Below are 24,753 nucleotides of genomic sequence, written 5' to 3'. Positions count from 1 at the left end.
AACACATGGTTCATCCAGATTAGACAATTAAAGGCTAAACAAATGACTGGACCTAACTTAGGAGACACGACTAGATACAAACGATGAACAACTTTAAAAAAAATCCTTTGGGGTTTATAATTAGACACTTCACATAAAATTGACACCAACAACTATGAAACAAAAATCTTTTTGGCATTTTCATTTTATGAAATGGACACAACTACTGCCATTTTTTAAAACTTCAAAAGAATTTTTATTTTTTTTGAAATTTTTGAATTATGAATGCATGCTAAAGGAGATAAAGGAAAAATCTTTTTGAGGGTTTTTGTTTTTTGAGTAAATGCATGAAAAAGGTAGAAAAATCTTTTCTGAATTTTGGATTGTGAAAAATAAAAGCCATAAAGAACTCTAAAAAAATCTACGAAACTCACTTTTTTTTGGCTACACAGTTTTCTTTAATCCTAGCACCTGCTTTTACCCCAATCAGTCTGTCAAATGACCCCGTTACTCTCAAAGATGCAACATTTAGCACATTAGGATGCTTTAGAGGTGAGTCTTCTACAAAGGACCAAATGGGCCTTGCTAGGTTTCAATATGATGCAAATAAGCATGACCTAAAAACTGACCTACGCAGGGGTTCACTAACAAGGTTGTTCGGGGAAGCATATGGTCGATAGTGGCTGCGCTACCTTTCCACCCACTCCATACCAGCCGACGGCTCCCCCTCCTAAAATAAGGGTGACTTAACTAGAGGTCGTGTACATAGCGTGTACTAAAGAACTTTTTGCAGAAAGAATTGACTCAGGTTACGCAAATGATGCCAGATATAAAGAGGTAACACATAAGAGGAAAAACTGTAAACATGTAGCAAGTAGACACTCAATGACGATAAAACAAATACAAACAATAACACAAACAACGTCTATATACTCATAATGTCAAACTAAGTCGATATAACTCCAAAAATAAGCTCGAATTCTGAAAAACTTCCCCAGCAGAGTCACCGGAGCTATCAACCCCCGCTTTTAATAAAAAATATTGATCTTTAAGGTTCGAAAGGGTTTAATTATCAAAGTGACAAAAATGAAGATTTGTTTCGAAAAGGATTCTTTTATATTCAAAATTCAGAGTCGCTATTTGACATAAATCGGGTGTGCCAATTCACCTTTGGAAATTCTTTTTCAAAACGATTTTGACTCTTTTAAAACTGATTTGCAAACAGAGATTCTGGTTAAGAAATTCTATTGACCGAGGGAAAGGTGTTAGGCACACCTCAATTTCGTGGTTTGACCATGGTCGCTTGGTGGAGCATATCGGCTAATTTGGCTCTACAAATGTATAAACCACACAAAAGCACACAAAACAATCAATCAACAAACAAAAAAACAATCCAAAATTTAGTGTCCAGTCCAATTATACAATCCAAAATAAAAATGCGAAAATTAAAACCTACGCTAACCTATACTAATCCTAAACTATGATCCAATGCTTTACCCGATGACTCGGGACTTCATCATGAACGTCCTCCAAATACAAAATACTTCGGGTCATTTCCTGACAAATAAATACAAGTGATCATGAGGCATTCCCCAATTAAATGAATACATTTCTAAATAAAAGAACTAAAACCAATCCAATCAACACAAATTCCACATTCAAACATTCAACAAGAACACCTATTCTTAAATTTTGCCTACCCGAACCTAAATATTTACCTATCCAAATCGACCTATCATGATACTATCGAATTCACAAATTTAATATTAATTTCGAATTAAGCAAAAAAAACAACAAACCAGCATTAAACAAATTCACCCTTTTTATTAATCTCGCAATTCCACCCCAAATTTCCTTCTCAACCAATGATTAACACATGCTTCGATTATTAATTCAATTTTTAAACTCGGAATCCAATATCAACATCATAAACATAATGAAACCTAAAGCATGGTAATTAAATTTCACATGAATGACATCAATCATCCACCAAATCATCCAATCTCAAACATAGTCAATTCAACAAATTAAGATAAAAAAAAAGAATAGGTTAAAGAAATGAACCTTTTGATAATCGATTTCTGTTGATATTAATATTTAAGAAAACCCCGAATTAAGAACTCCGAATAGGACCTCAACAGTAATGAACTCTAACTCCGATATTGAGGAATTTAAAACCCAAAGTTGGTCGAGATGCACGGTAAACTAAACCCCGAAAATAGGAACAAAAATTGATGAATCCCCAAAACCCAATTTCGGCGATGAAACACAAAACAAAAAAACCCAGCACTCCAACAGTATGACCAGAAAACCAAAAATTAGTGTAGCCTGGGCTCCGATGAGCTGAGATGGCAACGGAAAATGATGAATCGAGACGGATTTCGGTGACTCTTGTCGCTTTCCGACCAGACCTACCTGGATATCGAAAGAAATGATGAGGTAATTGGGATTTTGGGATTGGACCGAGCAAACGACAAACTTAAACCAATTCTGGTGAAATTTTGCCAAAAAATCTTGAGAAAACTGACCGGATCTCGCTCAAACTCTCTTTCTCTCTCAATTTACTCTCACTGTATGTGTGTGTGCCATTTGGTGTGTAGATCTGTGTGTGTATGTGGTTTCTGTCAAGAAGAAAAGAAATTTTTCTCTCTATTTTTTGTACCTCCTCTGATGTTCTCTGATGAAGATAATGATAATCCAAAAGGAAAATCCCCTTTTCTCTCTCTGTATTGCCGTGTATATCCCCCTTCCCTCTTTTGCTTTTTTTTCCTTTTTTTTTATATTATCCTATGAGGATGCATATTATAGGTGGCTTGTGCAAATGTGTGTGGCATATGGAAATATGTGTGGGGAATGTGGACCCCATATAAATGAGTATGTAAGATGAGCGAGGCATGTGCCTTTTTTGTGCATTCAATAAAAACATGGGGAGTGATTTGTTGAGGTGGCATGGTGAGGTGTCAATTAGTTATGCCTTTACTCATTTCTGTTCTTTTTTGGGGAAAAATTATCAACTAAACTAAAGTATATGGTAAGGTGAATAAAAGAATGAAAAAAATAAAAATAAAATAAAATAAAATAAATGAGTAAAATATTTTCAGGGAGGGACAAAATTATGTGTCTATAACTACTGCCATCTTCAACAAAACTGGCTTCACCGGACTTTTCTGGTTGGTTTTACTTCGGTTTTGGAGCTTCTTCTTTCTCCATATTCTATAACTTCCAACACTCAGATTTGATATGACCTTTCTTCTTGCAGTAATTACAGGTTTTGTTTCTGTTTCTATATTTTTACCCATTCCTGTCATCACCCCCAGAATTCCTCTCATGAGTCCTTTCTCGAACATTGAGACCATCTTCTTGAGTCTCTGACCCATTCACAAGATGATTCATCTTCTCCTTAGAGAACAACGCATCATAGACTTCATCTATCGTCAGGGTATCACGACTATATAAAATCATACCCCTAAAGGTCGTGTATGATGCAGGTAGCAAACATAACAAAATCAATCCTAGATCTTCCTCATCGTTCTTAAACTCCAGAGTCTCTAAATTAGAGATGATTTCCTTAAATACAGATAGGTGATCCTCCAAGGACGCACCCTTAGATATACGACGGGAATAAAGTTGTTGTTTGACATGCAACTTACTTGTTAGGATCTTCATCATACCCAGCGATTCCAGTTTCAACAACAACGCAGCGGCAGTGGTCTCCTTTAAAACATTCTATAGAATTTGATTGGATAAATGAAGGTGGATTTGAGATAGAGCCTTCTGATCCTTATGTTTTTTGTCCTCGTCCATCAATGATGAGGGCATCTTATCAAACCCTAATAGAGCATCATCCAAATTCATCTACGCAAGCATAGCCCGTATCTTAACTTGCCATAACAAAAATCTGATGTTGCAATCCAACAGCGGAATATCATACTTCATGGTTGCCATCCCTAAGAAAATAATTAAAACAGGCTCTGATACCAGTTTGTTATGATTTGGATAGAATAAGAAAACTACAAGTAAAAGAAAACAAGAACAACACACAGATTTATGTGGAAACCCTTGTGGGAAAAACCACGGGCAGAGGCAGATGGGGTTTCACTATAATGGAGAGAGAGTACAATGTGGAGAAAGCTGAATTTTCTAAATCACGAAAATAACCCACTAAATTACACTTATATAGTATGTGCGTACAACTAGTACGCTAACCATAGATCCCATTGAAAATCACAAACATGGGTCGCACCGTGAAACTTTCAGGGCCGGGCCAACAAAATTCAGGTCACAACTCTAACAAAAGCACTTCAATCTTGCAACACATATGCGTGAAACTCAATCGTGGACTAGTACTCCGACCAAATTCTACCACCTAATTAAAAAGATACATGTAGATTTTAGATATTCAAAAAAAAATTAATATACCACCATCACAAATACATGTACTTTTTAGATTTTTTCTTAAAAATAAAAAAAAATTCATTAAAGGCTGTCTCCATTAAATTAACATTCAATTTCGATGAAAATTGAAAGGTTCATTTATAAAAAGATGTGAAATATGATAAGAATCTACAGAACTTCCATTTATTAATCCCTTTCAATTAAGAAAAACTTGTTGAAATTTTTCATTGAAGCTTCATAGAATAGAAGCCATTTAACATGAAATCTGCACAATTCCTTTACAACTTTTAGCTCTTCAGATATACAAATAAAGCATACAGCATCGTCTTAAGGAGAAACAGAAGAGCACTAGATAATTGATATACTTTTTCTAATTGGGTTACTTTTTCTAAAAAAATGTGAAGTTGTTGGAGAAAATAAAAAGAGAATAAAGTGGAAATTTGATTTGCCAAAAGGGTGTGTATATATATATATATAAAGGATTCATTAAGGGTATAATAGTCGTTTAAGCATTTTTTTTACCGTTGGGAGCTCATATTTTTACTCCCACACGCGTCGTTTTGTGTAATCACTTATTTTGCGAGGTAGGATTGGAGTGTTTTTTCTGTTCAACATTTGTATAGTTAAAGGGCCTACTAGTGTACGAACAAAGTTAAAGGTTATAATTATAATTTGATGTCAAGTTAAAAGATATTAATGTATTGTGCCTTTCGAATTTCGAGACAAGAACTGGGAATTTTAATACAATTCTAAAAGAAAACTACAATTGAATTCTCCTCCGTTGAATGAAGGAGATCCAATGATCATTAGATACAACATCCCTCAACTTTAAAATACTTATCGATGGCTGATTCTTGGTGGACGTAAATTCCACCATCCTGCATCACCAACAACTGAATGTAGTAGTATCTTTTTCTACTTATTGCTGTGAACTCGCATGGTCAAGGGTGAAATTGATGGTGTAGGAGCTTCAAAAGCCTTCTTCAATAACCTTTAGCTCCCATGTTTCATCGACTACAACCAGCACGTTAAACCTACACAAGGAGCTCGAGCTAAATATTTGTGGAGAAAGATCAACGTAGAACTGATAACTGCAGTTCTCCTATACAGAACCAGGGATCAATACCTGATTCTATATGAAGATGCTGCTGCATCTTCATCAACGGGTAAGTAGAATCAGTCATGCCGAACCTCCGTCCGGCCACTATCCTATATATGAAGAGTTTCTCGACTAGGAAACTTTCTGGTCTCGTGTCCGGATGACCCTAACCCTTGGAAACCTCCTAGATAGCAGCAAACACACGCCATAACTTACTGAACAAAAAGATATCCAAAGATACCGCATCATCTCCAGCCTTGCAACATTGACCAATAACCTTGCTGCCAAAGGAGTAGTCTCTGATCTCTAAGGAGAGGACACTATGAAGGCCTCGAAGAGCATCTCCAGACTCTTAGCATGGGCCCTGATGAAATATAACACACGATCAGTAAGGAGACCAGAAAGGGAAAGTTGTCACAACCCTTGCAGTGATGGACGATGGCCCCAAAACCATTATCGGACGGTCCAAGGATTAGCTAATCAGGAGATTTAGGCTTGACTAAACACAATAAAAATTGGATTATGTTAGGATGGTTCCTTGCAATAGTAACTAAGGCGACATTTGTCATTTTAAGACAGAAGTATTGAACTGAGTGGAGCTTTGGGAAGCTAGCGGAGATATGAGGCAGGTATCATGGGCTCGAGACCAATCACTAGGAGCCAACCTCGGGAACTACAAAGGCTTCAAGACACATTTATGAAAATGGATGTATTGGAGCCATCCAAAGGAGTATATGCATTGAAATGTGAGGAATTTCCTTAGGTGTTACAAAACACACCAAAGCTGTCCACTTTTGCATCCCAAATCCGCCCCTTTCATTAAGGGTAGAAGGGTCCTTTCCTCATGACTTTTGAAATAGACTATTTACAGGATTCTTTTAGTCTTGATCTCCTTAGTTACCTTATTTTGAATGAAGATTTTAACCTTGAAACACCATTTTCCTCTCAAGAAGAGAGTGGACCACCAACTTTGAACATCACAAGTGAAAGGTTCCACTTGTGATGTGAAACGGCTAGAAACGTGAGTGCTTGAGTGAACCGAGTTCCTCTAGTGTTCGCGTAAGAACTTGGTTCTTGTTCATGTGATTTTTAGAGGTTTTAGAGTTTGATACACTCTTTAGTTGCTACATTTTGTATTCTCTTTGTGTCAAGTTATCTATCTTCTTTATCTTTTTAAGTTTGTGTTTGTTGTTTCCGCTTGGTGTCTTGTATGTGCGGGCTATTTTTTCGAGATTGCGGACTGTTTTGTGCTCATTTAGATGCCGTTTGATATCATTTGGTATCAAATCCATCATTGATTTCTTTCCCACGAGATCAATCTTGGGCTTGTTCACTTGAAAAATTAAAAAAAAAGGTGTTGAAAAGCTGAAAAACTCAAAAATAGTGAAACAGTCCCATTTTTTCTTTGGTTCTTGGCCAAAATTTTGGTCTTGAATTTTGTGTGTTTTGTGTTTTATAGTGTTAGATCTTTGTTTCCTAACACTAGAAGAGATGTCCAAAATTGGAAATCTCATAAAAAAAGCGTTGTTCTTATTTTTGTACCTTGGCAGAGAAATTGTGTCTTGTTTGTGTGTCTTGGCCGAGATTTGAAGCATAGATTTAGGTGTTATTTTGCTTGTCTTTGTAGTTTCGTGTGTTAGCTTGTTGTTTCCATAAAAAACTTGAGTCCAAGGTCTAATATTTGAGCCTTTGTTTAGTGTTGTTGAAGGTTTGGACGACTTGAATATTGTTGTTGTTCATAAGTGTTCTTATTGTTGTTCATAATGTTCTTGAGGTGAATGTTCAAAAAAAGGTGTGTTTGATTTGTAAAGGGGAAGAGAGAGGTTAAATCATGTTTTTTTTTTCTTGAAAATAGTTTGTAGACAACATCCAAAGAAGCAAATCAACAAAAGACCTCCCAAAAGCTCCCTTACCAAAAGAGTGTCAAAACTTTTTTCAGGAAGAACCAAAAGAGGAAAGGGACAAAGCCAAAGAAAAAAGGTGTTTTTCCATTTTGGTGCAAGTTGGTGAAAAGTTTATTGACACCTTTTAGGACTTTGAAAAAAGAGTCCAAGTCCTTGTCTTTCATTTCAAAACCTAAAAAGCCTCATCAAACAAACAAAATTGAATCATTCAAGTTGGACAACATCAAACATCAACAAAACAGCAACACCAAACGGCCAAAATAAAAATTGTGGGCCATATCAACAACAAAACTCAAGTCATAGGACCTTCCAAGTTTCTTTCCTTGTCTCTACTAGTTTTCTTTCTATTGAATCCTACACTTAGTTGGCAACTAAGTAACAACCTACTAAGTTGTGTACTATTTTTCGAGTATGTCTTCATGTCAACGTTCTTTATGGTGCTTTGCTCATTTAAAATTCATAGTTGTTCTTGGTTCAAGTGCGTACGAAACTTCCTTGAGTATTCAAAAACGAAATCCATTCTAACTCAAGACTGGGGTCATTCCTAAGCACTCAAGGATTGATAACCGGCTTACAACACTTGAAGAACCAAGTGAAGAAGCCGAGTGTGAAGAATGTGTGAGTGTGTTTTGAACTAACATTTTCTTGTTTTGTAGGTACAATTGCAAATGGAACTCAAAAATTTCAATGCTCCAACTATGGAAAATAATGTTATGAATGCCCTCTTATCTAGTCTTGAAACTTTGTATCGAGGCGTCGCTTGGATGAAGGCAAATGTTGAGAAGTTGGGCTCGGATGTGGCCTCAATGAGTGAGAGGTTGGAGAGGTTGGAAATCCAAAGGAGTTCTCGACCTCATACCCCTCAAAACACCTACCTACTATTACTCCCGAGACCTTGCACCAAATATTGTATCCACGAAGTGCTACAAATCAAGTCAATCTTTATTCCCCAAGCCAAGAACAAGATGGACCTAGCCGTTCCTCACTCTAACAAGTTCCACAAGATAGACTTGGAACCCAAATTCCATCCCTAAACCCAAATCCTCCACTCTAAAATCCTCTAATTCAAAGACCCTACACTCCACTAAATCCAATGTCTACTTCCCAAGCTACACTAACCCTAAAACACCCCATCTAAGTAGAAAAAGAGGAAGAGTTAGGATCTAAGGAGAATGAGGCCAAGCCTTAAGATAGAGAGAAACTTATTAGTGAGATACAATAAGAATATGAAGAAAAGAGGGTAAGGAAAAGAGAAACTGTGTGTAGTGAAGAAGGAAAGAGAAAGAAAAATATGCTTATGGGGTTTGCCCACAAAGTATCTTTGATACTCACTAACCCATATGCTAGCACTTTGCCTAGAATTGATCCTTCTTATGTACAGGTTCAAGTTTATATGCTATCAAAGAAGGATCAAAAAGGGGTTCTTTACGATAACATGTGAAATGAGCTAGTGACACCCTTGGCCGAGAGCTTCAAACAAGTGGACTGTCGTGGCATACAATGAGGTATAATTTCTACACTCTACACTTCCTTAGGCTTGAAATATTGTGATAAGGATATAAGTATCCAATGTGAAGTAGCTTCGCGTTTACATAGTGTAGAAAAGCAAGAATCCTTCATTGGTAGTTCTCTTATTGCATATGTTGGTCAATTTGCTCTTAAGGATAGTTCACTACTTGATCATGTGAGTGGTGTGATTGAAAATCCTAAAGTTAGTGTTCATTCTTTTAATATTAACCATGATATTGGACCTCTTCCTTTGAGCTTGTGTGATGCAAACCGTGTTACTAGTTTTGCTAAAGGTAATCATATGCTTGGATAACTTTTGAACAAAGGTGTGCTTGTTCTTAAGAGAAGATTTCTAGGCCACAACTCTTTAGTCTTGGATGATAGCCTAGTAAAAGGATTGGTTAATCTCAGCCTATACCCTTGGTTACACCATCCCTTTGATCCCGGAACACTAGTGGGTTGGAAAAGGAGTTGCCTCGACTTCTGCTTATCTTTCCTTGATGATTATCTTATCCCTATCCTTTATAATTTTCAAGCTACATGTTTCATGGTAAAAATAAAGGATTGCTGGTTGAATTTTAAAAGTGTACTCCCTCGGCAAGATGTCTTCACAATTCCTTTCTATACTACCTCTTTACCTATGATGATAACCATGTTATTTTTGAGTTTGTATTGTGTAGTGGTAGGAAGTTTGGTGACTAGTTTTCTTGTTTGCATGATGGTGATATGTGGTTGAGGTAGATCTGAAGATCAATAGTGGCACTATATTTGATGAGGTCCTTTGTAGAGGCAATGAAACAAATGTATCTTATGGTTCCTAAGATAAAGGTAGTCTTACCTTTTGGGTATAGTAAATCCATTAAGGACATTGTAGTTTCCTTATCTATTGATATTTGCCAAAGCCACTTCCTTTGTTCCATTCATGCTAAGCTTTTCATGTCACACACAAAGGACCCGTGGGTATATTCCGAATGTGAACAACCTTGGCTTGATGACACATGTGATAGTTTCAGATTGCACTCCTCTTTCCTTGATGATTATCTTAGCCATGTCCTTTGTGATGCTTGTGGTATGTGTTTCATGATCATAACAAAGGATTGTTGGTTGTATTCAAAAAGTGTACCCCCTTGGCATGTCTATATAATTTGTAGTACTAATGCTAACCCTTCTATCATGAGGATTGTGTGCTTGTTTTCCCTCTCTTTGTTTTTTCAAGGTTCGAATTTGAGGACAAATTCCTTTTAAGATGGAGAGTATGATGCTCGAGACCAATCATTAGGAGCCAAGCGCGAGAACTACAAAAATTTCAAGGTAAGTTTATGAAAATAGATGTATTAGAGCCGTCCAAAGAAGTATATGCATTGACATGTGAGGAATTTCCTTATGTGTTACAAAACACACCAAAGCTGTCCACTTTTGCGTCCCAAACCTGCCCCTTTCATTAAGGGTAGAAGGGTTCTTTCCTCATGACTTTTGTAATAAACTATTTATAGGATTCTTTTAGTCTTGATATCCTTAGTTACCTTATTTTGAATGAAAATTGTAACCTTGAAACACAATTTTCCTCTCAAGAAGAGAGTGGACCACCAACTTTGAACATCACAAGTGAAATGTTCCACTTGTGTTGTGAAACGGTTAGAAATGTGAGTGCTTGAGTGAACCGAGTTCCTCTAGTGTTCGTGTAAGAACTTGGTGCTTGTTAATGTGATTTTTAGAGGCTTTAGAGTTTGATACACTCTTTAGTTGCTACATTTCGTATTCTCCTTGTGTCAAGTTATCTATCTTCTTTATCTTTCAAGTTTGTGTTTGTTGTTTCCGCTTAGTGTCTTGTATATGTGGTCTGTTTTTGTGAGATTGCGGACTGTTTTGTGCTCATTTAGATGCCATTTGGTATCAAGGTCCTTACAAAAGGTGGCAATATCCTCAAGACCGATTTCTTCAACATAACCACGCACCTGCAATCACATTCAAATGCAAACTAAGATTAAAAAAATTTTCACCTGTAATGGCAAAAGTACTCGAAAGAGGTAATCTACAAAGAAAAATATACTCTCTCCATTTCTATTCATGTGTGTTACCTTCCTTTTTAGCCTGTTAAAAAATGAGCACTTCTTTTTGTATTTTACATTCAATGACACTCCTACGTAGGAATGGTGTGGCAGATTTGAGACCACAAGATTCAAGGATGTTTTTTCTTTCAAAAAGTTTTGCTTTTGCGACTAGAAAACATGCTCATGAAGGTGGATGATTAATAACCCATGATAAATTTTCCCATTTTATCACAAACACAGTTATTGTATCTTGTCTTGAAAGTATCAAGAACATATAAATCTATACAAAAGAAAAATCAAGCTAGAACTTACCCACAACCACTGCAACTTTTTAGGCTACGTGATCATCATACCAAGATTTGGGATTTGAATGGTAGCATATCTTAAAACCAAAGACGTGAGGCTGTGGTGGGCATGACATATAAGTGGAAAAATATGCTGGCAATGCGTCCCAAAATATAATGCATATTTATCATCATATGGTACAGAGGCTGCCAACCTTTTGTTTGTTAACCTATCGATTTTATTCTAGAAGCTTCTTTCAGTTGAATGAAGAAATATCTGAGAGAGAGAAAGAATCCAAAGAAGTAAATAAGAAAATGATCCATTCAGCTTTGTCCAAGTGTTCACAGTCATATATATATACATTCACAATGAAAATATTAAGCGGACAAGGGCCGGGTCCCAGGATAAAGAAAGGCCCAATAACATGTGGCCCAAATATATGAAAACGTAAGTCAACCCGGGTCAATATCTCCAACACCCCCCTCAAGCTGGAGGGTGAGTGCAAACCGAGCTTGCAAAGAAGACGATGATGTGGAACACCAGTCAAAGCCTTGGTGAGCAGATTAGCAAGTTGAAGATGAGTGGATATATGTTGTAAAGAGATAGCACCAGAATCAAGAACTTCACATACACAATGGCAGTTGACTTCGATGTGTTTCGTACGTTCATGAAAGACAGGATTGCGTGCAATATAGAGAGCAACCTGACTATCACAGAATATAGGCACAAGGGTAGAAATATGTACGCCCAAATCATCAAGTAAGCGAAGTAACCATACAATTTCAACAACTACCTTGTGTAGGGCACGATACTCAGCCTCCGCAGATGACAAAGAAATGGTAGGCTATTTATTGGACTTCCAAAAAATAGGAGAGCCACCCAATAAGACAAAGAAACCTGCAATAGAGCTACAAGTAGTGGGACAAGCAGCCCAATCCGAATCAGCATAGGCCAGAAGGGAAAAATCATGAGAGTTGGACAATGAAATTCCCTGTGCCAGATCATTAAGCAAATAACGTAGCACGTGACTACCAGCTATCATGTGGGGCACCCTTGGTGTAACAAAAAATTGACTAAAATGTTGAACTGTAAATGAAATATCTGGTTTGGTATGTTGTAGAAAGTGTAACCTTCCAATAAACCTTCTATAGATAGAAAGGTTATAAAGAAGATCACTACCATCAATAAGAAATTTGACATGAGGATCAAGTAGAGTGAGAACAGGTACAACAACTGAACAATGGAACTCAGATAACATATCAGTGACATACTTCTTTTGATGAACTATGTAACCAGCAGGTGTATAGGTGATCTCAAGGCCCAAAAAATAATGAACAAAGCCAAGGTCTTTAATCTTGAATTGAGCATCCAAGAATGATTTGAGAGACTGAATTTCAGAATCATCCCTACCAGCAAGTAGAATGTCATCCATATAAACACCAAGAACAATAATAGAAGAACGGGACAGCTTAGAGAAAAGAGAGCTGTCATTTTTGTTGGCAGAGTAACCCCTTAAAAGAAGACATTGGGATAGCTTGGAAAACCATTGCCTAGAAGCTTGTCTAAGGCCATATAGATATTTCCTTAGTTTGCATGCAAGGGGAGGGTCAGATGCAGAAGTAGAGACAACAAGACCTGGGGGAATTTTCATATAGAATTCCTCATGGCGATCACCATGGAGAAAGGCATTATTTATATCCAATTGGTGAACGGACCAATTATGTTTGGCAGCAACCGTAAGTAAGCATTTAATAGTGGTTATTTTCACAACAGAGCTAAAAGTCTTAGAAAAATCCAAACCAGCAACCTGAGAATCACCTCTAATAACAAGTCTAGCCTTGTACCTTTCAATAGTCCCATAAGATTTTTGCTTAATCTTGTACACCCACTTACATGGGATGGCCTTTTTTTCCGGTGTTAAGGGAACAATATCCAAAGTCTGATTATCTTCCAAGGACTAAAATTCCTTGGTCATGGCCTCTTGCCAAACAGGATTATGGATAACTTGTTGATAAAATTGAGGCTCATGTAGCAACAAATCAGTAAAAATAAACTGGGTAGATTCAGAGGAAAGAGGAGAGTTTTCAGAAGAGCAAACATAATCTTTAAGGTATTTAGGCTTGGAGTGAGTCCTTAAAGAAACTCTAGAAGAAGGAAGCGAGGAAAAAACTGGAATGAAAGGGAAAAGAGAAGAGGAAGGACTTTGTAAAGGAGGAGAAGGAAGTGCAGTAAAAGGTGTAGGTGGTTCAGCATGAGTAGTAGGACAAGTGAGAGGAGATGGGGTATCCACAAAGTGGAAGTTTAAAGAAGGGAAAGTAGAGGGTGAAGATGTGCTCATTGAATAGTAAGGGAAAAGGTGTTCATGAAAGACAACATCCTTGGAATAAAAAACTGAAAAAGTGTCCAAGTTGAGAAGCTTATAATCCTTTTTCCCAACGGGATAACCCAAAAAATAGCAAGGACAAGCTCTAGGGGTGAATTTGTCTCTTCCAACCTTGGGTGTAGAGGCATAGCACAAACATCCAAAGGATCTAAGGTGAAAATATGGAGGTGGAGGGCCATGGAGATTTTCATAAGAGGAAATGTTGTGAAGAATAAGGGAAGGAAATATATTGATTAAGTAGGTGGCTATGAGGACAAATTTTAAAGGAAAGTTTAGACTGGTAAAGAAGGGCCCTAGAGGTTTCTAGAAGGTGTTTGTGCTTTCTTTCAACAACACCATTTTGTTGGGGCGTGTGAGGAATTGTGGTTTGAATACAATGCCAGAATCATCAAAGAATGATCTAGCATGAGCACTAAAACCTAGCTCAAAGGCATTATCAGACCTAATGGTCTTAATAGTAGATTGAAATTGAGTTTTGATGAGAGTAACAAAGAATTTGATAATGGAGAACTCTTACATGTTAGCAAGTGAGTCCAAGTCACTCTAGAGTAATCATCCACAATGTTTAGAAAATATTTAAAGCCATTATAAGTAGGTGTGTGGTAAGAACCCCACAAATCAATGTGTATTAACTAAAAATAGTGGGTGGTTTTAATAGCACTATCAGGTAAAGGTAGTCTTTGTTGCCTAGCTAGACGACATACAGGATATATAAAAGACTGTTTGGATGAAATTTTATTAGACAAATATAAAATGGACTTCATTTTATAAAAAGGCATGTGACTAAGTCGTTGATGCCAAAATAAATCTGCTTTATTGATGTTAGGAGAAATATTACAAGTAGTAGTGCAAGCATTATAAGTACATGGAGATGTAGTGCTAGAATCAGATATGGTATTTATCAATGGATTAGGTGAAGAAAGAGTGATGCTGGAATGAAAGACATACAGTCCATTTGCCTCTCTACTAACTACCAAGGGCCTCTTCAGAGAAGGGGCCTGTATAGAGCAAGAAGAAGAGTTAAATGAAATAGTGCAGAATAGTGTATTAATTAATTGGGGCACAAAAATAAAGTTGAATTGAAATGAAGGGATGAGTATAACATTTGTTATGACAAGATCAGAATTCAGGACTAAGGAACCAGTGTTATGAACTTTCACTTTGTAACTGTTTGGAAGAGTGACTAGAGAAGGGAAAGGAAGAGTTTGAATGTCATGAAGAAGGTGTTTATTAAGGTTCATATGATTGGTGGCCCCTGAATCTATAATCCAAGTGTTATCTTTTAACTGAGATGTGCAACTTAAAGTAACACAATTTGTAGCAACCATAGACACAATACCTACAAAGGCAGCCATTACAGTAGAGGAAGTAGGTGCAGTGTTGAGATGAGATTGCTGCATTAATGCTAGAATATGTTGATATTGCTCACTGCTGAATCTATGAAGAGAATCTGAAGTGGATGGAGCACCCTCTTTGCATGCATCAACTTTTACACAAGCGGCTGAATTTTTGTTGTTAGTGAATTTGAAGTCAGATGGGAATCCATGAAGTGTATAGCACTGTTCATCAGAATGACCATGTTTTCGGCAATATTTACAAATTCCATTAGGTTTCCTGTTGTCGAAATTCACTCTTGGATTGTAGGACTTGTTAGTGTTAGTGTATAGGGATGGAGAAGAAGGTGGCAAAGCATGTTCCTTCGCATTGAAGGAAGTGTGATTAGACATGAAAGATGAATGGGATGACTGAAGTTCTTGCTGGTTTTCATCATGGATAAGTATGGAATAAGTTTTTCCTAGACTAGGGACTGGAGTCATCATAAGTATGTTGCTCTTCACATTTGAATAGGACTCATTCAAACCAGTTAGGAACTGAATCAACTTTTGTCCATCATTATATATAGGTTCAGCACCATATGTGCATGGAGGACCAAAAGCGGCTGATTTTAATTCATCCCATAATTTTCTTAACCTAGTGTAATAACTAGCAATGTCTGATGAACCCTGTGAAACCCCAGCAATTTCTCTTTGGAGTTGATAATATCTACTGATGTGTGAGCAGATGCTAACACATTTGAGGCTTTTAACTCTAAATAATTGTGAAGTCTTAAGTAACTTTTGTTATTTTTGATTGTTTTTATTGTTTTAATGCATATGTAAGTGATTGAGGAAGAAACTAAAGGAAATAAGAACCAAATTAGTTGAAATCTGGTGCAAAAAAGATGAAGTGTAGCTGACGACATATTTGAAGCCATCAAACAAGTGAAATACTATCATAATTGCCGTCAAGCTTAGATAGAAGTTGAAGAATTAAAGTGAAGTGTGACGACATTTCTGAAGCGCCGTCACAACTTTGACAAGGCATCAAAATCGCCGTCAACTCGAAGCAGAAGATGATGATTTCTAATGAGGATGTGACAATATTTATCACACGCCATCACATATTTGACACGCCATCAAATTTTGCCGTCAGGAGAAGCAGAAGATGCTATTATATTGGAAGCTTTGATGATATTCCGCAAAAGCCGTCAGGTGTCTAACAAGCCGTCAGAAATGGCGTCGTCTATTCAAAGAAAAAAAAATCTGAAACTTGAGATTTGAATCCATATATAGATCTTTCTATTTAAGGCATAGTTTTTAGATCTTATTACATAGGGAACTTATAAAAAGGGGTTTTTAATTCTCTTTTTTTTTGGGAGGGAGGGGGGTCTGACCTTGAACTTCACGTATTTGGTCACTTTTTCTCTGTAGTTTTTAGTATCTTAATTTGAATTTCAATTTTTAATCCTTTGACTTAGTTGTGGGGAATTCTTATTGTACTAGGAGAAGAATCAACTTTGAATTTCATCTTTTGTAAGTTTAATTGCTTTAAATTGTGAATTCAATCATGGTTATCTCTTGCTATCTTATGAGCAACTAAAACCCACAACTAGGGTTGTGGGATCTATGATTATTATTTCATTGATTTAATAGTTGGTTTAGGGTTTGAGTGATTGTGGGAACATCTTCAAATTTTGTTACTTTAACTTAAATCTGTTGGTTACAAACAATAGGTTACGCCTTAGGTTTATTTGCTTGAACAGAGAAACAAGCTAGAGGAAGAAAATTATCAACAAGGACTCGGAAGCTACCAACCTTCTGTTTAATGATTGATGTCGTAACTGGATTAATCTACTTGAGATAACATCTGGTTGGAAATAGATAAGTTATCTAAGTTCGAGAGAATTAGATAATAAATTATCTGGAGAGGTCGAGAGATAATTCAGATAGTATCACAGGCAGGGATATTCTGCTGTTCCCACCTACCACGAGAATCTTGAACAGTTATTATTCAATGGAGATTAATAGCCATAGTGATCACGACCCTAATTTCTCTCTATCATTGATTTGAACAATTGAAGTCTTATTTTTAAGTTCTGAAGAAAGTTAAGATGGTAACTTTTTTTTGACTCATAAAAATTCCCATCTTACTTTATATTTTCGTACCATTTGTTTGAATTGAACTTGGAGCTATAGTTTCAAATTAGCTTAATCGCCCCTCACATTGTTCCCTGTGGATTCGACTCTGACTCCAAAGTTGGGTAAACTTATTGACGACGACCGCCTTGCACTTAATTGACGTTTAAGTTGAGCATTATCAAAAGTGGCACCATTGCTGGGGAACAATTTGGTGTATTAAGTTAGTTTGGAATTTTAGCTCGCTTGCTTGAATTCAAACTTGTAAATATTTGTCTGTGATTTCCTATGTTTCTTGTGTTAGGTAGATTTTCTTTATTTTTGTTTATTTCTTACTATGGCATCATGGAATGAATGGGATTTTGATAGTTGGAAATCTTATCTGGATGATCCATGTCCATATTGTGATGGACCCCACTTTTGGCAAGATTGTAGATATGCTCCCTGGAGATAGATATGTGCATCACCTCCATCCTACCGAGAGTATAATTAGTTTTTATATGGAGGTCAATATGGACATTGTAGTGATTGCCCAAATGCCCCCTCACCCTATTGCACAAACCCAAGTTCTAGCTCTTCTTATGAGTATGACAGATCTTATGGTCAAGAAAAGGAAGAACAAAGCACTGTAAAAAGTGACATTGAAGCTATGCTTCAACTAATGTTGGATCGTATAGACACAATGAATGATACCATAAATGACATACGTCGAAACATTAGGGCATTTAACGAGGGATGAAAAAGGATAGAAGAGATGGATATCGAGGTCAATCATCTAAAACACTTTTCCACATTATGTTTAGATGATATATTGTCTGTGGAATTATTTAAAATAATGGAAGTGTGTGAGGATGAAGAGCAAGAATTTGATGTTGATGATGAGCTTGATGTTGAGCAACCCTCGGTGATTTCCCAACCAAATGAACCATTCATGAATGAAGATGCCAAGGATGAGGAAATGGTATTAGAGTCAAAAGAAGAAATCAAACACAAACCTCGTGAAGACTCTAGTCCATTTCGGGGTAAAAATGCTAATAGGGAAGTTATTCTGAAATTGAGGGTTGGTCCTCATTCGAATCACTTTTCAATATTATGCTTAGTGGATGTGATAAAAGTAGAATCACCTAAGCAAATGATGAATTTTGAAAATAAGGAGGAAGATTCTTGTATTTTGGAGTTTGTCCTTCCAAAAGGGTATACTACAACCCTAATATTGAAGGCCAAGGAGCTTAAAGATCGATGTCCATTTAGTGGTTCTTTAAGATTCTCACCGTTTCCAAATGAGCCCACACAAAAGTTTGATGCAAAATTGGGCAAGCAGTTCAAGTCTTCGAAGTGGCGTGATAGAACATTCCTCATCATGCCCTCACATTTGCCCAACACACCCTGAAGATGTATTGATCAAAAGTTGGGCTGGCATTTCAAATCCTCCAAGTGGATACATAAATAATTATCAACAAGGTATCTTGATAAAGTCTAACTGAGTCGCGTCGCGATGTTAAACCAGGCGCTGCTTGGGAGACAACTCAAGGTATTTTGTTGTTTGTATTCGTCTTATGTGATTGACATTAGATCTTTGCATCCATGGTGCCACAGGTATATTTCTAACTCTCTTGTTGTGGTTTGATGCATTGGAGACATTGCATGATTTTAAGTTGAGGGTGGGGCTACTTGTGGGTGTTGATGTCCTCCGTGGGTTTTTGTTGCCGTGCTTTTTTTCCTCGGAGTCTTGTTCCTAGTAGAGCCGACATGTTTAGGTGTATTTTTTTGCGTTGTGATGTGTTGTGGTTAACTGAGAGAAAAATAAGTATCTACAGTAGTTGACATATTTTTGTTGAATTTTCTTGGAATGATAACTACCTCTCCAATTGTCTATGTTAACTGTGTGATGTGCATCTATATGTGACTACTGTGAATTTTTTTATGGCATTAGTTCTAGGGATAGGATAATCAGTGCTAACAATTGCATGAACCGGATAGGTAGTAGCTTGTGATGTACCTTTGTGCCATATGTGTGTGAGGTCTAGCTCAGTTCCCTTTGTGTGTTGAATCTAGAACTTTCCCGATTAGTCTTTCTTGGGTTGAAAGATAGGGGTTAGGAAAGGATCATAGGCCGTTGTTGAAATTATTCTACTTTTCGCCTAAATTACCTACCCTGTGTGCATGATATCTCCCTTGATTCCTACTTTGAGCCTAAATGATTATTTCTTTTACGACACCTATCACCTTTCCATTTATGTCACAATGAACCTGTTTTGGCCCTGGTCCTCCTTGGATACTATGCACCTTGACTTAGGCAAATAACTTAAGTTAAGGGTGGCTATCATAGGGGTGTGTGATGTACAATGAGTATGAAGAAGGATTGAATAAAAAGAAAAAGAATTTAAACAGATGGAGGCGGCAGAAAAAGAATAAGAAAAGAAAAAAACTGTGAAAAGAAAGAACGAAGTGTAAAAAAAAAAAAGACCGCACTTATCCAAAATATGTGTGATCAAGAATGAATGAAAAATGGAAAAATGCTAAGAGGTGGGACCCCAAAAGAGTAGTGTAGTATCAAGGAGGCTTAGTCACTTTAAATATCCGTGAACACCATTCCAGCCCTAAGCCTACATTACAAGCCGAAGAAAAAGACCTATAGTGATCCTAACTCAACTGTATGAAATCCTTGGTAATGAAAATAAGGGCAAGCATATGTTATTTGACCTATATTGATTGAAATTTTTTTTTGAGAGTGAGTGTCTCTTGACATGCTTGATTTCATACATGAATTAGGAGGGACCTCTTTGTTGTAAGGGCACATAGGTTCTATCACAAGCTGCCTACTTGTTTGGGTAGTGTAACTTGTATATATACATGGTTGTTGTTTCTAACTTGATGCCAAATCTTAATTTCTTTGTGTCACACTATGAATCTTCATTTATAAACATAGTTGGGTTTATAAGTAATTGAACTTGGAGAGTGCCATGTGTTTTGAGCTAAAATTGAAAATCAACTGCCATGGGTATCTTATGTATTTCTTGGTTAAGTATCATAGTGTTGTGTTTTGGTTGCTTGAGGACAAGAAATTGTTTTAAGTTGAGAATGTTGATGTGTGAGCAGATGCTAACATATTTGAGGCTTTTAACTCTAAATAATTGTGAAGTCTTAAGCAATTTTTGTTATTTTTGATTGTTTTTATTATTTTAATGCAGATGTAATTGATCGGGGAGGAAACTAAAGGAAAGAAGAACAAAATCAGTTAAAATCTGGTGCAAATAAGATGAAGTGTAGCTGACGACATCTTTGAAGCGCCGTCAGACATATGAAGGCTGTCATAATTGCTGTCAAGCTTAGACAGAAGCTGAAGAATTGAAGTGAAGTGTGATGACATTTCTGAAGTGCAATCACAACTTTGACAAGGCATCAAAATCGCTATCAACTCGAAGCAGAGCATGATGATTTCCAATAGGATGTGACGACATTTCTCACATGCCGTCACATATTTGACACGCCGTCAAATTTTGCAGTCAGGAGAAGCAAAAGATGCTATTATACTGGAAGCTTTGACGATATTCCGCAAAAGTCATCAGTTTTCTGACAAGCCGTCAGAAATGACGTTGTTTATTCTGAGAAAAAAAATCTAAAACTTGAGATTTGCTTCCATATATAGCTCTTTCTATTTAAGGCATAGTTTTTAGGTCTTATTACGCAGGGAACTTTAAAAAAGGGGTTTTTAATTCTCTTTTATTGGGGGAGGGGGGTTGACCTTGAACTTCACGTACTTGGTCACCTTTTCTCCATAGTTTTTGGTCTCTTGATTCAATTTTTAATCCTTTGATTTAGTTGTGGGAAATTCTTATTGTACTTAGAGAAGAATCAACTTTGAATTTCATCTTTTGTAAGTTTAATTGCTTTAAATTATGAATTCAATCGTGGTTATCTCTTGCTATCTTATGATCAACTAAAACCCACAACTAGGGTTGTGGGATCTATGATTATTATTTCATTGATTTAATAGTTGGTTTAGGGTTTGAGTGATTGTGGGAACATCTTGAAATTCCATTACTTTAACTTAAATCTGTTGGTTGCAAACAATAAGTTATGCCTTGGTTTATTTGCTTGAACAGAGAAATAAGCTAGAGGAAGCGAATTATCAACAGGGACTCGGAAGCTACCAACCTTTTGTTTAATGATTGATGCCGTAGCTGGATTAATCTACCTGAGATAACATCCGGTTGGAAATAGATAAGTTATCTAAGTTCGAGAGAATTAGATAATAAATTATCTGGAGAGGTCGAGAGATAATTCAGATAGTATCATAGGCAGGGATATTCTGTTGTTCCCACCTACCACGAGAATCTTGAAAAGTTATTATTCAATGGAGATTAATAGTCATAGTGATCACGACCCTAGTTTCTCTCTATCATTGATTTGAACAATTGAAATCTTATTTTTGAGTTCTGAAGAAAGTTAAGCTAGTAACTTTTGTTTGACTCATAAAAATCCCCATCTTACTTTTATATTTTCGTACCATTTGTTTGAATTGAACTTGGAGCTATAGTTTCAAATTAGCTTAATCGCCACTCACATTGTTCCCTGTGGATTCGACCCCGACTCCAAAGTTGGGTAAATTTATTGACGATAACCGCTTTGCACTAAATTGACGTGTAAGTTGAGCGTTATTATCTACTAGCATTGGATTGACCATATCTCTCTTCAAGGTCATACAGACATCCCTTGCAGTCTCACACTGTAGTACACTCTCAGCAATATCCTTAGACAAGGAATTACTTAGCCATGCAAAGACCATATCATTGCATCTTAACCATTGGTCATATAGAGGAGAGTCGAGATTAGGCTTGGAAATTCTACCATTCACCAATCCAGCCTTATTCTTAGCGCAGAGGGCAATCATTACATGTCTTCTCCAAGACATGTACCCAGTCCTTGAAAAGGGCACTGGTACAAGCACGATTGCAGGACTGTCCGAAGGGTGGACGTACAAAGGATGGGACGAGTCCACAATAGAGTTAGTGCTTATTGTTGAGTTGTCAACATGAGTTGACGGAGTCAAATCAGTAGATAAAATCTTCACTAGAGAGTAGTATCAATAACTACTGAAACAAGTCTACCACAACTATGAGACTATCTAACATGCAATTCAGAATATGTAAAGCTTCACACAATCACACAATACCAACACACAAGAGAATATAGATGAAAACCGTAGGAGATTAGGGTTTCCCAAAAAAAACCTGCACCCAAATTTGGGGCTTTTGAAATCTGGTGCCGTGAAAACCTCAGACGTCACCAGGGAAAGCTTCGCTGAAAAGGAATTGATGAAATATTATTAGAAACTTCATAAGACCATAAAAAAATACCTGTCAAAATTGTCGTCGTTGACCAATTAGTGAATGTGAACAACACTACGCCATGGATTGAAGATGTAGAATGGAAAATCGAAGGATTTAGCCGTCAAAATCGAGTGGATCAATTCTCTGATACTAGGTTAACCTATCAATTTTATTCTAGAAGCTTCTTTCGGTTGAATGAAGAAATATCTGAGAGAGAGAAAGAAGCCGAAGAAGTAAATAAGAAAATGATCCATTCAGCTTTGTCCAAGTGTTCATAGTCATATATATATACATTCACAATGAAAATATTAACCAGACAAAGGCTGAGTCTCTGGATAAAGAAAGGCCCAATAACATGCGACCCAAATATATGAAAACGTAAGTCAACCCGGGCCTATATCTCCAACATTGTTTGACTTCCTTCTTATCCATCATTAAAATAGAGACTTACAGTTGAAGTCGCCGGCGTTCGGTGGCAGCAAACTTGTAGTGCTAGGAATAGCAGCAGCACACCGACTAGGAGGTAAACTGAGAATGATGGAGGAGCTGGGGGCAGCAGGGAAGGATTCTGCCTCTTCACGCGGAAAGAAAGAAACTATTACTCCATCCATTTAAAAATAATGACCTACTTTCCTTTTTAGTCTGTTTCAAAAAGAATGACCTCTTTCCTTTTTTGGCAATACTTTAATTTTAAGTTTCCACATGGCATATTTAGGACCACAAGATTAAAGGGTATTTTGGTACATTTGACAAAACTTTAATTTAAGGCCATAAGATTCAAAAGTCAAAGCAGGTCATTCTTTTTTAAACGGAGGAAGTAGTATTTATGTTCATATTATGATCTTTTGAACAAGAAGTCAATATATGTTTTAAAATGTATATATTGTATGTCATACTGAACAGTTGTTTGCATCCCCTTTCTTTCTTTCTCCTTCGTTTCTTTTACTCTTTCGATGATTGTACCAAAGAAGATTCTCCTTCCCTTGCTTTCATGTTCTCAGGATCTGACATACCAAAAGTAGATAAAACTTTGTTAGGAGAAACAAGAAGAAAATCTCAACGGTGTGAGGTAGAAGGAGCCAAAAATTCTGTCTAAGAAAGTGAATTTGAGTGCGACTGCACTTCAATGTAAAATCTCAATACCTATATACAAAGGTGGATCTAGGATTTGGAGGTTCTAACTTCTAGTTGTCACGTTGCTTTGAATGTATGGTCCAAATAGGGTTTACATTTGATAGGCATGATCTATTTTGAAGGGCAATCATTATCAGTTTGAATAGACAAATTAACTGATCAAGCGAAAAATGCCGCAATCATCACAACTTGGAGCAAAGCATGAAACTTGTTTAATCACATTTGAATTCATGTTTTAACTCCAAGATTTGGACAAGAATCTCCTTTTCCTCAGAATTTTATGCTCATCTTAACTTTTTAAGTGCCACATTCCACTTGAGAAAACAAATATTCAGCCACAAAATACAAGTAAAATAGTGCAAAGTTGAGACAGGCTAGGAATTCAAAAAGATGAGAAATAAGGTCAAACAAGATTTTCAAAGAAAGAGTCACTCTGGGTAAGGTGGATTCATGGTTTATACTCCAGACAGCAGCTGGTACTGGAGAAAGGTAAATACTGTTAAAAACCAGATGATAACATGGTATATGCAGGGGAGATATCAGCTGACACAGGATGGAAACTATTCTATTAAAAGAAGCTACTTGAAGATTGTAGGGAAAAGAGGGTGGATGAGAATTGTAGACCTGATTTAGTCATAAGTAGCCTTATCAAAACACAGAGGAAGGCTGTTGACTCAGGAAAGGTAGCTTAGACTAAATATTCAGGTAGTCTGTGTGAGGCACAAGTGTTGGAGACTAGGATCCACTTGTTTGAAGATTGTTCCAGGATAAAAGAAGTATGGCATGACCTAATTCAATGGACTGGAGTGGCAGTGTGCAACATAAAGGAATAAAAAAGAAAAGAGATACTTGCAGCCTTAAGTGGAGCAATAATCTATCACATCTGGAGAGCTAGGAACTGGAGAAGCTATAAAGGTAAAATGGTACATACAGCAGAGGCAGTTACATTGATCAAGAAGGAACTAGTGGAGACGATTAGTAAAACCAGGTCAGCAGGGACAGAAACTTTTATTACTTATTCTTCCAAGTATGAACTTTTGAATATCAATTCTTTAAACATATGTATGACAATTTGTATCTTAAGGTCAATATTAGTTTTAGTATGGATGGCATACCAATGAGTTGTTTTCTTCCTCCTCCTTTCTTTCTCCTTAATTGTCTTTTCCTCTTTCCATGATTGTACTTTTCACTAGTCAATAGCATGTAAGTTCTCCTTCCCTTCCTTC

General features: G+C 36.8%; 1 protein-coding gene across 6 annotated transcripts in view; it reads right to left on the bottom strand.

Moving 5' to 3' along the window:
* Positions 1–1,412: 1,412 nt before the first annotated feature.
* The window catches only part of LOC107874460 (putative late blight resistance protein homolog R1A-3), a 39,792-nt gene continuing 16,451 nt past the window's right edge, over positions 1,413–24,753 (bottom strand). Inside the window, exons 4-9 of one of the 6 annotated variants that reach the window (XM_047414637.1) lie at positions 24,643–24,749; positions 22,845–23,397; positions 22,295–22,364; positions 10,793–10,841; positions 5,501–5,837; positions 4,655–5,408 (exon numbers count right to left, since the gene is read on the bottom strand). The gene's annotated coding sequence lies outside the window, so the exon portion shown is untranslated. Of the gene's footprint in view, positions 1,537–4,654; positions 5,838–10,792; positions 10,842–22,294; positions 22,365–22,627; positions 23,398–24,642; positions 24,750–24,753 lie in introns of those variants that run through there. The other 5 variants (XM_047414638.1, XM_047414636.1, XM_047414639.1 and 2 more) reach the window with 5 other exon arrangements.

This window comes from Capsicum annuum, chromosome 6, assembly GCF_002878395.1.
Source record: "Capsicum annuum cultivar UCD-10X-F1 chromosome 6, UCD10Xv1.1, whole genome shotgun sequence".
Classification (NCBI taxonomy): Eukaryota; Viridiplantae; Streptophyta; class Magnoliopsida; order Solanales; family Solanaceae; genus Capsicum; species Capsicum annuum.
This window is presented reverse-complemented; position numbering and strand designations above follow the sequence as displayed.